General features: G+C 30.8%; 1 pseudogene; it reads right to left on the reverse strand.

Moving 5' to 3' along the window:
• Positions 1 to 2,236: 2,236 nt before the first annotated feature.
• LOC100818478 (GRAS family protein RAD1-like) lies at positions 2,237 to 3,857 on the reverse strand (annotated as a pseudogene).
• Positions 3,858 to 14,586: the final 10,729 nt, after the last annotated feature.

The following is a 14,586-nucleotide window of genomic DNA, read 5'->3' on the forward strand; positions in this document are numbered from 1 at the left end:
TATGTATCAAAGAAATGTACACCTTTTATTTGTTTACAACCAATCACAACAAGTCTTGTCTTAAATTTTTCTATAGATCCATCAGTTCTTAATTTCTTTTGGAAAATCCACTTACAACCTATACTTTTACAACCACGGAAAGATCAGTAAGAAACCAAGTTTGATTAGTTTTAAGAGAACTTATTTCATCATTAATAGCTTCTTTCCAAAAAGATGCATCAATTAATCTCATGGTCTCACCATACGTTTTAGGATCATCTTCAAGTAGAAAAGAGCAAAATTCAAAACCAAAATACTTAACTTTTTTTAGATCTTATACTCCTCCTAGGTTAAAAAACAATGTTCTTATTAGCATTACTACAAGATGATAAATTAGAACAAGAAGTATCACAAACAGATTTAGACAATTTATTTTTCAAAGGAAAAACATTTTCAAAAAACTTACATCTTTAGATTCCATAATAGTATCATTAGAAATTTCAGACACTTTTGAATTAACAACCAAGAATCTATAAGTAGTATTATGCAAAGAATATCTAACAAAAACATAATCAACAGTTTTTGATCCAATTTTCCTTTTCTTATTAATAGGGATGTTAACCTTTGTTAGACACCCCCACACTTTAAGATATTTTAGACATGATTTTTTTTTTCCATAACTCAAAAAGGGGTTTTCAAAAAAAAAATTATAAGGTACCCTAGTAAGAATATGACATGCAGAATCTAAAGTTTCACCAAGTGTTCATTTTATTGCTTTGTGTGTTGTATTTTCACATGTTTATTTTTTTAGCAAGGAGCTACATATGCACAGGCAACCAATCTCCAACGTGTAGCAATAAAGTACTTGCAGCAATAACATTAAAAACAAAAAATAAAAACCAAACAACAAACTTCCTAATTTTAAAGACTTGTAAGTTCACAAAAGAATTTGACCAAGTAAAAGATAACTTTCTAAAATTAATATATAAATAGAAGTAATGAGATGCTTTTAGTTTTTTATATAGACTAATTCTAAAAACATTTTATCTTTACAAAACATAATTGATAAAGAAAATATATTTTAATTTTAAATTTTAAATTATAAAAAAATATTTTCCAACAATCCCCCACTAATTTAAAATTTAAGAAAATGAAATAATATAATAAAAATATTTTTAATGGAGCATAATACATTGTGTTTTCATCCATTAATTTTCCAGGTTTACTAAAAAGGAACCCCAAACATATTCATTACAGACATTTTGATAAAATAGAATGCTTTTGCAGAAAAGATTATACAAGAACATAATAATTTTTCTCTCAAAGACTGTTAGAAAATTAAAATAAAATAAATAAAAAGTCTTCACTTTGACCTAGGACACAAAGATTAAACATTACACTTCACTTGAATGGGGTGAAATAAGTTGCCTCAATGAGACTGGAAACCTATACCAAAACAAAGACAAACAATCCCCAATTGTTGTGATTCCTAAACTTACATTTTTTTTCCCGCTTTAACATGTGTTTTTTCAACCAAACTGAAGATACTTTTATTGATTTGAACTTGATAAGAATTATCTCTACAAATCAAAATGAGGAACCATGAAACTAAAGTTGACATGATATTTCTCTTTTTCACCCATCTTTTCTTCTACCATTTGCACTAATTTTTTTCTAATAGAAAAACAATAAACACACTACCAATCTAAAGGAAGCATGAGAAGAGGGACAAAAAAGAAAAAATATTGCAGAAAAACAACTCATTCAAAAAAGTAGTATTATTGAAAATCTGAAATTAACATTAATAACTAATTCTTGCATTGTTTATGTGCTATCTGCAAAACTGGATGTAAAGACTCAAAAGTTGATGTGCAATCTGCAATTTCATATCTCTTGGCAAGTTCCAGGTTTTTGGAAACTGGTTATATCTTTTTCCCGTTGTGGCCGTAGATTACTTTCGTATCTGAAACATTACCAAAGGAATTCTAGGACTGAATTCCTTGATCAAGAAGTACAATCACAAATAGCTAACTCAAAACATACTTGGAAAATTTTGTATCTTCAATGAGTGAATATGCAAAAGTGCATGATGATTCTGGTCCTTGTTTCTTCTGACTGTTGAATAGGGAAAATCACACACTTGCAACTTACCATGCAGAAGCCATGAATTACTGGCCTTCCTTTCCACCCTAGTAAAAGATTTCCCTTCTCACCGGACAATGTATATCCATCACAGTCATAAACAGAAAGCATCATTCTAACTTGCAACTTACCATGCAGAAGCCATGATTACTGGCCTTCCTTTCCACCCTAGTAAAAGATTTCCCTTCTCACTGGACAATGTATATCCATCACAGTCATAAACAGAAAGCATCATTCTAACTTGACTATTGCACTTCAGTGGCATTACCTGAAACCCTGCTCGGCCTAATTGCCTTCTCCATTGGTCTACCCTTTCATGTCTTTCTATTCTATCTTGACCCTCATAAGCTACAACATTCCGAATTTCTTCTGCAAAGTGTAATCTCTCTATTTTCATCCTGTGTTGTCTATTTCTTGGCATACTTGGCTCGAGAGAATCAAATATGGCTGAGTAATAGTGAAGTGATTCCAAAAATCTCCCAAGGAAGAAATGGCCATTGTGGTTTGTGTCTTGCTCCACCACTGTAAGTGCAGTTGGACCTAACTTCTTTATTGATAGAAGAATTTCCTTCAGATAGCCTCTACTTTCCTTGACATATTTGTTCAACTGTTAGATATTATTAACAAACAAAGCTTCACCTTTTCTCAAGATCAGCTTCTCCATAGTAAGAAGAGAAGGAGTTGGAGACTCAGAAATTGTGATTCAAGATGCATTCCCAATGAGCTTGATTCCTCCACAAGCACATTCATGCTTGTTTGAAGATTTGAGTTGTCTTCATTGCCGGTTAATCCGGTGATCCGGAGCGTTGGATGGCCCTCAGGCCTTGAAGCAAGGGCCCTAATTAGGGAAGACCACTGAAGGGTATTCTCCATTCCTAAGTCGACAATGTGCATTGAGCTCTTTCCTTGTGATGCTTGATATATGACTTCATTTGCACCCATGAAACCAAAGGAAATGTAAGGCGTGGTTTGGTAAAGAAGCTGAAAAGCTTCCATCTTATTCTCCCTAGAGATCAAAGGCACATCCATGGAAATGCTTGTGAGTGTTCCATTTGCAATGACATTATGAGGAAGAAGTGATAACCTACACTTCAATCCTTTGGCAAAACAGCGCGTCTCCTGAAGGACTTGCCAAAGGCCAAATTCTTCTAAGCAGCAACTCTGCTTGTTGGTTGTCTCTACATCCCACAGCTTCAGCACAGGCCAAGTCTAACCCTTGGTTCACACCAAGATTGGCCTCTTATGCACAAGGCACGAGCTCAGGTATAGCACCAAAAGAGCCACAAATTTGAACCTCTTCCTCCCACATGGTTGTTGTGAGAGCTTCATGGATCTCCAATTCTGAATCCTCCAAGGTGGTTGGAACATATTCAAAGACTCCACCATTCACCATGGAGTATGCATCATCCTCATCATTCACCACAAAGTGGTCAAAACTTTGATGATGCTTCTCTTGGGACCCTTGATTTTCATTCTCATACTCATACTGAATTCATGTTGACGAAGCCATCAACAAAGTCATCAACTTCTGATGAAACCAAACAAGGAGTGCTGCCACCTGTAGCATCAGAAGAAGAACATAATTCAGTGTCATAAAAAACTACTGCTGCCTCTTGATCTTGCCATTCTCCTCGTTGTTCTTGCTCCATTCTTGCAGGGCAATACTTTCGTATGGCGAAATCATGGTTAACACTTCCATTCACATAGAAAGATAGCCACCTGTTTATGTCTTCCATTGTTACTAGAGGTGCCTGAAGCCTGGAAGAAAAAATTTGAAAGGATTAGAGTGATTTTATGACCTTAATTAGTCACTGTTTGCACATAAAGGTGCACTTGGCCTATTTAAAAGAGACAGCATACATACTCTTTTTATTTTAATGTTTAAAATTAGCTTCCAAGATGCAAAACAAGGTTTTAAGTATCGGTCACGGTCACTTTGCGATTTCGTAGCGCTTGTTGATATTGCGGTAAATTGCCGACAAATGCAGCTGATGCGGTTCCAATTCCGGTTATAAACAATTAAAAAATCTTGATGTTACAGTACAAATCACGGTCACCGACTGATATTTAAAACCTTGATGCAAAATAAACACTAAACAATGGTATTATTGAAGAATAGTACCTAAATTCTCTTAGCCTGTGAGTAAAACTTGATTGTGCATAGTTTATAATTTAATATGCGTAACATCGTATTTAAAAAAAAATTAAGAATTTCCAGTTCAACAAGGCCATGCAACTTTTTTTCCCCTTCGGTTTCTAGTTTTGTGTTTGTTAAAAGTTCATTCTGCTAACGATTTTTAGTTGGTTTTGGTTGTCATCTATAAGAAGAATATTCTGTCAATCAAGAAGAGGCTTTGCCGCACTGAGACACTGTACAAATCTTTTATTAGAAAGAACCAATTCTTTCAAAATAAAATATTCTCCGGATCGAGCATTTGTCAATTGCTTTTAGAAAGCTGTTATGAAAAAAACATTATCAACACTTCCTCTTACGATTTCTAATGCAATTCTATATTATGATTAAAAAAAAAAAAGTAGTTACTTTTGCTTACTAAAATTTTTTAGAGAAAAGGAATGACAACAATCTAAGACTGAAAACACCCTCAAGTTATAGAGACATACGTGAGGTTTTGTCTTATTCTACTTACTAATTCTTTGGAGTTAAAAATTTATGGATTTATTTTTATATATTCCACTGGTGATGTGTGATTAATTTTATACATGATCAGAATTACATATAATTTTTTTTTGCTAAACAGATCAGTTTTATTTATGTGAACGTAATGAAATTTTACACATATGTGACAACTCGTTGGATTAAAATAAAAGAAAATTATGTATTAATTATTTATTAACAAGAATAATGACTCTTATTAGTTACTCAGACTATATTGTTTATCAATGTCATAAATATTCGAAAAAGTTGTATATCATTTATCAACATAAAACAATCTTCCTCTTTTAATTTGTACTTAAAACCGATCATACAATAATTTTGTAATAATATTTGTTTAAAATTGAAATAAAGTGAATTATACTTTTATTTATTTTATAAATTCTTCTTTTCAGACGATCAAGAAATAAAAAATACTGAATTTATTCAAGATAATTATATACTTATAAAATACTGTCTCGATTCATCCTATTTTATCACAATTTTATTTATCAATTTTATTTCCTTTCACACAAAAAATGAATTTTCCCCTTTCCTTACCACAAGTTCGAGCCTTCCTCTTTTGCTTACTTCTAATTCCTTGCTTATGGGTCAAAAAGATACATGAATTGAACCAAAGCAAAAAAATTCAACAATTTATAAGAATAATCCAATGTGACCAATACAATTTTTTCGGTGATTTTAACTTTTTAAGGAATATTTATAGCCTCTTTTGTTATAATTGGAATGGAGAAAGTTTTTTTTAATAAAAAACAATATTGATTAGTTATTATCAATTTTATTTTCTTATGTCATTAAGAAAAAAAAACATACTCAGTTTAATTAATTAACGAAGGAATTTACATATAGTAATACTACAATTAATTAAGAAATTGGGTCCCAGTTTCCACAACTCCATTTAAGACTCCATCTTTCAACAACGTGTTCCGGTGTCATCAATGCCAGTAGTACTCCTTTGAGTTATTGCTCGAGTCCAGGGGAAGCAGAAAGTTGATGCCCACACACGAGCTTAATTGGGAAAGAAAAGGGTAATGGTAATTTGCAAAGAGGCAGTTGATGTGCAATACAAGTAACAATAATAAAGCCGAAAAGGAAATTGAGTTTCAAGCCTTACTTAGAAACATTGGTACGCATATCATGCATGATTTGTGTGAATGTGACTAACATCTCGTGTGAAACTTGATGAAATAGCTCTTACGGTAGAAATATTATGCACAATGTATGTGATAATTAAAAATAGCATTTACGAATTTATTTGTATTTTTGAAAGTTGATTATATTTTTTTTATATATAAGTTGTTTTTAGTTTATTTTAACAGGGTTAATTTGTGAAATATATATTGTTCTTACTAAGTCTTTCACTCATCTGATCTACTAAATGTCATCTTCTCCTTCGAGTGAGCTCCTTCTTTGATATGGGGTGAGATACCTGAAAAGGGACTCCGATGATAAAGTCAGTATTTATTTGAGGTGTATATCTAATGAATTGAATATTACTTACTTCTTCATTTCCTAGTGTCAGGTTATATGAAGGAAGATCATTGGGTTCGTAAATATCCCCTATAACATCCCATTTTTTGTAAATAAATTAAAAAGGTTTTTTAGTAAAAAAAATAAAATAAAGTTTTACAAAATGGTGAGGTTTTTATAATTAAATAAATAAAGAAAAATAATTGTATTAAAATAATGGTTTGAAGAAAAAAAAAATATATTTGATTTATTCATTTGATAGGAAATAAAATAGAACATTTGTTTATAAAATAATAAAAAAATAGAATAAATAATAGACTAATAGTACCTAGCTATAAATAGATACAATGCTACGTCATTTTTTCAGACTAACGGTAGTCTATACGGTTTCTCTCTGTCATTTTCGTTTTTCCTTCTTCTCCTCCCAAAACTCTCTCTCTTCCTGCATACCACCAAACCTGTCCTAAAAAAATAATGATCTTGGACTCATTCACCGTTGGATCGTCTTGAAATTTAAGCATCAAGTTCGCAACTCAATTCCGAGAATTCTTACTGTTGGGAATTATGAAAAGATGTCGGATCTGAGAGAAATACCCTTTGCATTGTAACTTTTTCTTTTCCCGCAGAAACCCAAAACTGTTTCAGTAAAACTATGATTCCGGATTCGTTTACCGTTGGATTGTCATGAAATTTTGATATATGGTTCGAGATTCATTTACACACATCTTTACCGTTGGGATTTAAAAAATAATCTCTATGTAGGGAGAAAGATGCATCGCACATAGGACCATGGAATGGAGGCTTCAATTCCTTCTCCTTTTTTCTAACGTTTCGAAACTCTATGAGAGCAATCAGAGGAAAAGTGTGAAGAATCACAAGAAATTTATAGAGATACCGCTATCACCGTCAGAATACACACGTGAGCCCGCTTAGAAGTAAGAGATAAGTTTACCGCAATTGGGGTTAGAATGAACATGTATAGGGATCCTTAGAAGATTATATTGGGGTTTATTTTGGGATGTTTGTTGAATTATAATTTTTCCTTTATGATTATAAATACAATATTGTTATGTTTTACGTACCAATTGATGTTCTGATGAGAATTGATCGATATACTTGAGTGCTCTTGATTTTTTTATGTTTTGACCTATGATTTTGATATAATTGTGTGAAATTATTTGAGGGGTTTTACTTCCCATGTTGTGATAAATCTTTTGTATGAATTGTTATATTGAGATTATGATAAGGTGATTTAAATTGTGAGTATGTGATAAATTGAACTTGTGATGAAGGGTAAAATACATATGAATTGAGACGTGTGTATTGAGTTGTGAGCTGTGAATTATACAATAACCCGACCAATGTTTATCTTGAGAAAAGTGTTGATGCACAGTGTTAAAGGAAAAATGTAGGTTTCCTATTTAGGAACCAGTGTTAAATTATAGTGCAATGTGTTAAACGTGTTTAAAACACGAATGTGAGGTCGTGGGTATTCTATAATTCATGAACAGTGTCTATAAATTGAATTTGTGATGAATTGTGGAATAACATGTTGCTTTGAGATTAGAATATTGTTATTGAAATTTAGTACAAGTGCGTAGTTGAACATGTGTCAATCCGTGATATACATGTAAACATGTGATGGTGAATTGTGATATTATAAGATGTGAAATTGTGAACATGAGTTTTAGTTGTGACTAAGTGTGTGGATAACACTTTATGTGGCATTACATGTGTCGTGAGCTGTGAATTGTACAATTATCCGACCAATGTTTATCTTGAGAAAAATGTTGATGCACAATGTTAAAGGAAAAATGTAGGTTTCCTATTTAGGAACCAGTGTTAAATTGTAGCGCAATTGTATTGAACGTATTTAAAACATGAGTGTGAAGTCGTGGGTATTGTATAATTCATGAGCAATGTCTGCATGCAAATTTTTTTTAAGGGTTGGACTTGAATCAGGAGAGAGAGGCCCTGACGGACTCTTCAGAGTGTAGGACTTGGGGGTACATCCGGTTTGAGTGCTCCTTTAAGTCTGTGTCTATCCAACATGGTTGGAGCATTCTCGCAAAACAACGTGACCTTGACTGGTCTCCCTATGATTTTACTTAGTGAGAGTAACTTGATATACCCATGTTGTGGTGTGTCTTGTTATGTACTCCTAAGCGTCCCAGGGTGGTTTTTCACTAACATGGTACCACATTGCATATAGGCTTGAGTCTTAGCATAATTGTTGCATAATGCTTGCTAATTGTTTATTATGAAATTGATGTGTTATTATATCTTGATCGGGGTGTGTGATTCATGTGTAATGTGATTGATGATTGAAAAGTGAATTTTAAATGACAAAGTGGTGGAATTACGTGAGTTATGTTGAAGTAAGTTGTATCTCATTTATATGATATGTATATCTAGTTGTCTTGTTTCTTTGTTAGTTAGGAATGTGATAACTCACTCCCTGTGTGTTGTTTGTATTTGGATCCTGTGATGATCTTGAACTTTATGTTCGGGGGAGCAGATGACTAGGTGAATTGCTTTAGGGAACCTTGTGCTGAAGGATGTCGGGACACAATGCTCTGATAGGATGTGACATTAGGATATAGGTTTCTATATTAATTGTATGAAGTCTTGAACGATCTTGTTTTGAGTCAAGATGATTTATTATTTATTTGGACAAGTTTTATTATGATATTAGAAAAGTGAACGTGAGCCGTTTACCCTTTTGAAAAGCTTGTATTTAAATGTGTTTTTAAAAACTTTTAATTAAATTTGATTTCTTATTTCTTTTATTATTAGTACATATATATGTGAAGGGTAGATGGTGTCACATCCCCACTTGCCCACTAAGGATGTGTGCTGATGATGGTCGTCGATTGGTTGAGATCAACTACCTCTGGGCTTGATACAATACACAAGGCTCCCAAGCTCTAAGTCTGATGAAGACAAAAGAGCTTGATGATTATTGTGTTTGTGACAAATGTAAGAGTGAAAATCAAAGTGATTGACCTGTTTTACTTGGTCGATGTGTATTAAAGATTAAATAGTATGTCGATCTGACTTCACTAAATATTCTGACATATGCGCTCAAACAAGATGATAATTTTTTAGACAAAAAAACCTTTCGATTTGAGACATGATAGTCTAGACATCCCTTGATTTTTCCACATGTCAAACCGTTTTAGGTTCGAAAATATTTGTCGCTTAGGATGGGGAATGAAACCCCAAATAGTGGCGTTATAGAGGGCTAAAACCCTTGATGGCAGTTGGTGCTTCAGTTTTTGCACCTCCATGATGGGTTTGTAACTCTTTAGGTAGTCGCTAATAGTAAGAAGTCAGAAAGTTGCTGAGGAGTTTTCAAAGCTTTAGATATACTTAACTTTCCCACTTCCATCAAATCATTTCATCTCTTTCAAATTTACCTGAGAAACTTTTGAGTTTAAGGGATTTCCAGTGAAGGGTTCAGCACAATAGGGATAGTTCTTCCTATTTCTACTTTGTCTCTATCATTTTCAACTCCATTAGATATGTTTTTGTTCTATTTCCCTTTGTTTGTCATCTTCCTTCGCTTTTTCCTTCTACTCTTTCTCTCTACATGTCTTATTCTAGTTCTTATAGGGACGAGTCTCTGGTTGTCCACCGGGAATCCATGCTTGAAAATGAGGTTTTAGGCATAGGGGAAGAGTCAAATTCATCCTTTGGCTCCTTTGTTTCACTCTCTCTATTTGATGAGGAAAATTTTCAGAATTTAATGAAGGGACCAGAGATAACCTCAGTTGTTAAAGTTGTTGTCGAGACATTGTCAGCGGTGACATTAACACCATCCTTGTCGAGTTTGATGAAGAAAACACTAAACATAGGAAATATGGGTGTGATTGTGTGAATGCGGGTGAGGTTGCTGGCGATGGAGGTGATAGGTTGAATATTGTAGGATCCTACCCCTAAACATAGGAAATAAAAGAGTAAGAAAGGAAAATAAATAAATATCAATCCTAGAAAACCCAGGGAGAAAAAAGAGTACCCTCAAATTATTCTCCTTGGATATACTTGGGTGACTGGGGAGGTCAGTACCTACTCATCCTTCTTCCAAAATACTAGGTCGATCATTGATCTAAAAGATAGGGTAAACTTGACTCATTTCAATGATACTGATTGGGTCATTGTCAACCATTGTCTTCCTAATGAATAGATTTTCCTTAGTGTTGGTAAAAATTAGGCTGGCTTTACGTAAGTCTGTGAAGATATGTTTAAGGACTTGGAGATTACTCTGCCTTTTATTGAGTTTTAGTGTGGGGTATTGAATAAGATGAATGGATGAATGTTGCTCCAACACAACTTCATCCAAATAGTTGGGCTTTTATGAAAGCATTTTCTACTCTCTATCATTACTTAAATATTACTCTTATTGTCAACAAGTTTTTGTACTTCTATTGGGTGAAAGCAAGTGAGGATGGGAAGGTCGGTTGGGTGTCCATGATTGGTGCTTATAGGTCTTTGTTAACTCTTTTTAGTCAATCTTGAAAAAAGATTAAAGACTCGTTTATGTAGGGTTTGGCCAAACCCTGTTTATCTTGACCACAATTTTTTTTTTTACAAGTTTGATGGGGTGACTAAGAGGTTTCTTCTTTATTGGCAAGAGTGAGTTCAAAGATTCAAATCTTAGACAAATCAATTGTTGACTCCCAAGGATAGACGAAATGCTGCCATAATTATGGAGTTTCTTAAAAGAATGAATATCAAGGAAATTCTCAACTTACCTTATTCTAATGATATTGAGGGTTTTTAAGGAAAGATAATGAATTTTAATGGTGTTATGAATAAATATTTAAATTTATGCATTCATTAATTAATTATTATGAATTCATTTATTGTATTTATAAATTTTAATTTTGAAAATAAAATAACTTAATTAAAAAATAAAATTAATAAATTTTACTACACTTATTCATTAATACGTATTAGTGCACTTATTCCAGCAAAATGAGGATAATTTAGATAATTTTTTATTTATTTAATAAAACTATATTAATTAAATAAACTTTGAATAGATGACTATTACAATTATAAACTAATTTATTGTAATCAATTAATCATTGAATTAGTCTAATTGGTAATTCGAATTGTCAGTCATTAATAATAAATTATGCTTTATAACAATTAATTACTTTAACTATAATTATAATTATAAAAAAATTATTGCAATAAATAATAAAAAAAAATATTGCAATCAATTAAATGTTAAGAGTTTGGAGGAATGCCACTTGTAAAAGTCATTTTAAAATGCGTGAAAACTAATTACCCTTGCAATCACACACGTACACCGCTAGTTTCACGGGAGAAAGAAAAGTTTCATAGCTAAAAAAAAAAAAGAAATATTTTGTGTTAGATACAAAAGATTGCTCAATGAGTGTGGTATATTTTTTACTAAAAAAATTCACATGATGAAATTTATTTAAAAAATAACCCATTAGAATATGTAGACTTTTGAATGATGAAAAACGATAAAAAATCATAATTGGATATCAATAAATTTTATTATATTCTTTATAAGAATTTTGATAGTCTTAATTGATTATCAAAAGACTTATTTCTAATTATTTTGTTTCTATATTTAAGACTCAATTAACAAATTTATCAATATTAATAAAAAGTTATTAATTTAGTTAATAACAAATATTTATAATTTTTTTCAAAATTATCAATACTTTTCTCTCTTGTAACTGTTTGTCAATACATTATCTCTTCTTTTAATGAAGAGTGTTTCTAGTATAAAAATAATTAATACAAGAAACAACATAGACCAAGGTAAAAAAAATCATTTCAAACTTGAGTCTTGTAAAAGCAAATAACACAAGAAGGGGATTGAATTATGTTTTTAGAAATTTAATAACTTTTTAAAGACTAAAATCATGTTTTATCATGTGATGCAAATAAACTTAAAAACACTTATATAGGTCTTGATTTAAACTTTATCATATGATGAAGAAAACAGTTTTCTTTGAAAAACAAAAAAGAGATATAAGATCTAAACATATATTCAAATCCTTTGTCAGTTAAATAATAAGAAAGTACACAAAGAATTTAGATTGGTTCATCTCAATCTTGAGACTATGTCCAGATCTTGGCAACTACCAAGTTTTCACTAACTTATCAAACTTATAAGCATTGTTCACTACCACTTCTGACTCTTACACTTGCTATCTCGCTCTACCCCAAGCATGACTTAAACCCTAGTATTCTCTGTAATGCCAAGCCACTGCTAGCTCTAAACAAATCAACAGGATTTGTTGGATGTTTGTTCATTGACTAAAGTATGATCGTCCAAACAGACATATATATCACTCATCACTTTTAGTTTTTTCTCTCAAGGTATATAAGGTATTTTGAGAACTTTCTATCTTTATAAGAATTAACATAAAACTTTAGAAGAAATAATGAAAGAATAATTTGTCTCTTGTTTCTTCAAAACTTCTTCTATATATAATCTTCATCTCCAAGTATCTATTGTCTCCTAATGATTGGATCTTTTACTATGTTCTTTGTCTGAAGTCTTGAGTCCATTAGATCATTTAATGCTTGCATTAAATGCACATTCTTTTTATATGCAAAGTTCATGGTGATAGGTTATCATGTTTTATACTTTAGTAGAGAAGTCACTTCTTTCGTCATAACAGGTCCACAAAAATATTGCAGTTTTTTTATGAGGATCAACGTCGAACTTCATTTATTCTTCATAGGACTTTGACATATCCTAGGAGAATGTTTTCTGCAAGAAAGAATTTCAAACATAAAATATTAATGAAGGTCTAAAATGCATTTCTTAAATGTTGCATCAGATCGTTTTATGGGTGCATCATAGATTCACAAATACAGATCATGATCTGATAGTATATCAGACACAACTTTTATCATTTGTATTTATTTACATCCAATCAAAATAATTAGGAGTCTTGATTCGTCTTTAAGAAGTAAATGTCTTTTGACTTAACAAGTCTTATACATAAGAACAAATGAAATATTATTTAAAAATCTTAATTGAATATCACAATTATTTTTTAATGATTTTTTTAACCTTTCTAAGTTGGATAGGTTAAGCTTCATTAATAATCAACTTTCAATCAACTTTAATTAGTTAATTAATTATATAATTCTTTGAAAAGTCTCTCTCCTATTTATTTTATGGACTCATTTCAATGTAATATTTCTCTTCTCGTTAAACTAATAATGATTACTAACAAAAATAATTACTTTTTTTTACCATAAATCATGATTAATATTTGTTACATAAAATGCAAAAAGCAAATTTTAGATAAAAATTTATATATAATACTGTATTTTGTTTTGTGCTGTGTAACTACCGTTGCATAAGGGGCTCAATTAATATTTGTTACATAAAATGACTTTTCTTTTTACTAAGAAAGTATTTTTTTTTTCTTCTGATCGATCATATACTACTACATACTATTGTTTATAAGGGTGATGGTAGTTAATATACTATGATTGTTATGCTTTCTTTCTTTCTTTTTTTGTTATACAATTTTTATGGTACACCGCTGTTATCTTTTTATTATTATTATACAATTTATAACAATTTGATTAATAATTACAGTATTGTATAAAAAATTTATCTAATTTTTTTTTTTTGCATTTTAAGAAACAAATATTAACCATGATCCTTTTAAAAAAATTATTTTCTTATTTATTTGTAAGTTTACTTAAAAATTATTAGTAATTATTTGACTTAAATGCATTTTTATCCTTATAATTTAAAACATTTTGAATAATAAAAAATATTTTGAACAATAAAAAAAGTCATTAAAAATATTTTAAGAACTAAAAATAAAATAAACATATTTTATAAGAATTAAAATAAGAAAAAAATTATAAAAACAAAAAAAAACTATAAACATCAAAACTAAGCTTAATTATTTTTAGTTTAATAAAAAGAGAGATTACATTTTAAAGTGAGTCTTATAAAATAAATAGGAAACAGATCACTAAGCTTTCGAAAAATTGTATAATTAATTAGTTAATTAAAATGAGTTAAAAGTGAATTTTAACGAAATTTAACCGGAAAAAAGTTACACAAGTTAAGAAAAACGTTTTTTTTAAATCCATTAAAATTCTAATTAATTACAGCCACTTAATTTCATAAATAAATTCCCGATTCACCACAGTACCAAAATCGAAAGATTCCATGAATATTCAAGACATATTAATATTCAATCGAGTGAAGGAGTACACAAACAACGATTCCAACAAAGCAAGTTGTTTTTTTTTTAGAGAAGAGAAGCAATAAATCAATCAATCAAATCATTCTTACA

Source organism: Glycine max, chromosome 8, assembly GCF_000004515.6.
Source record: "Glycine max cultivar Williams 82 chromosome 8, Glycine_max_v4.0, whole genome shotgun sequence".
Lineage (NCBI taxonomy): Eukaryota > Viridiplantae > Streptophyta > Magnoliopsida > Fabales > Fabaceae > Glycine > Glycine max.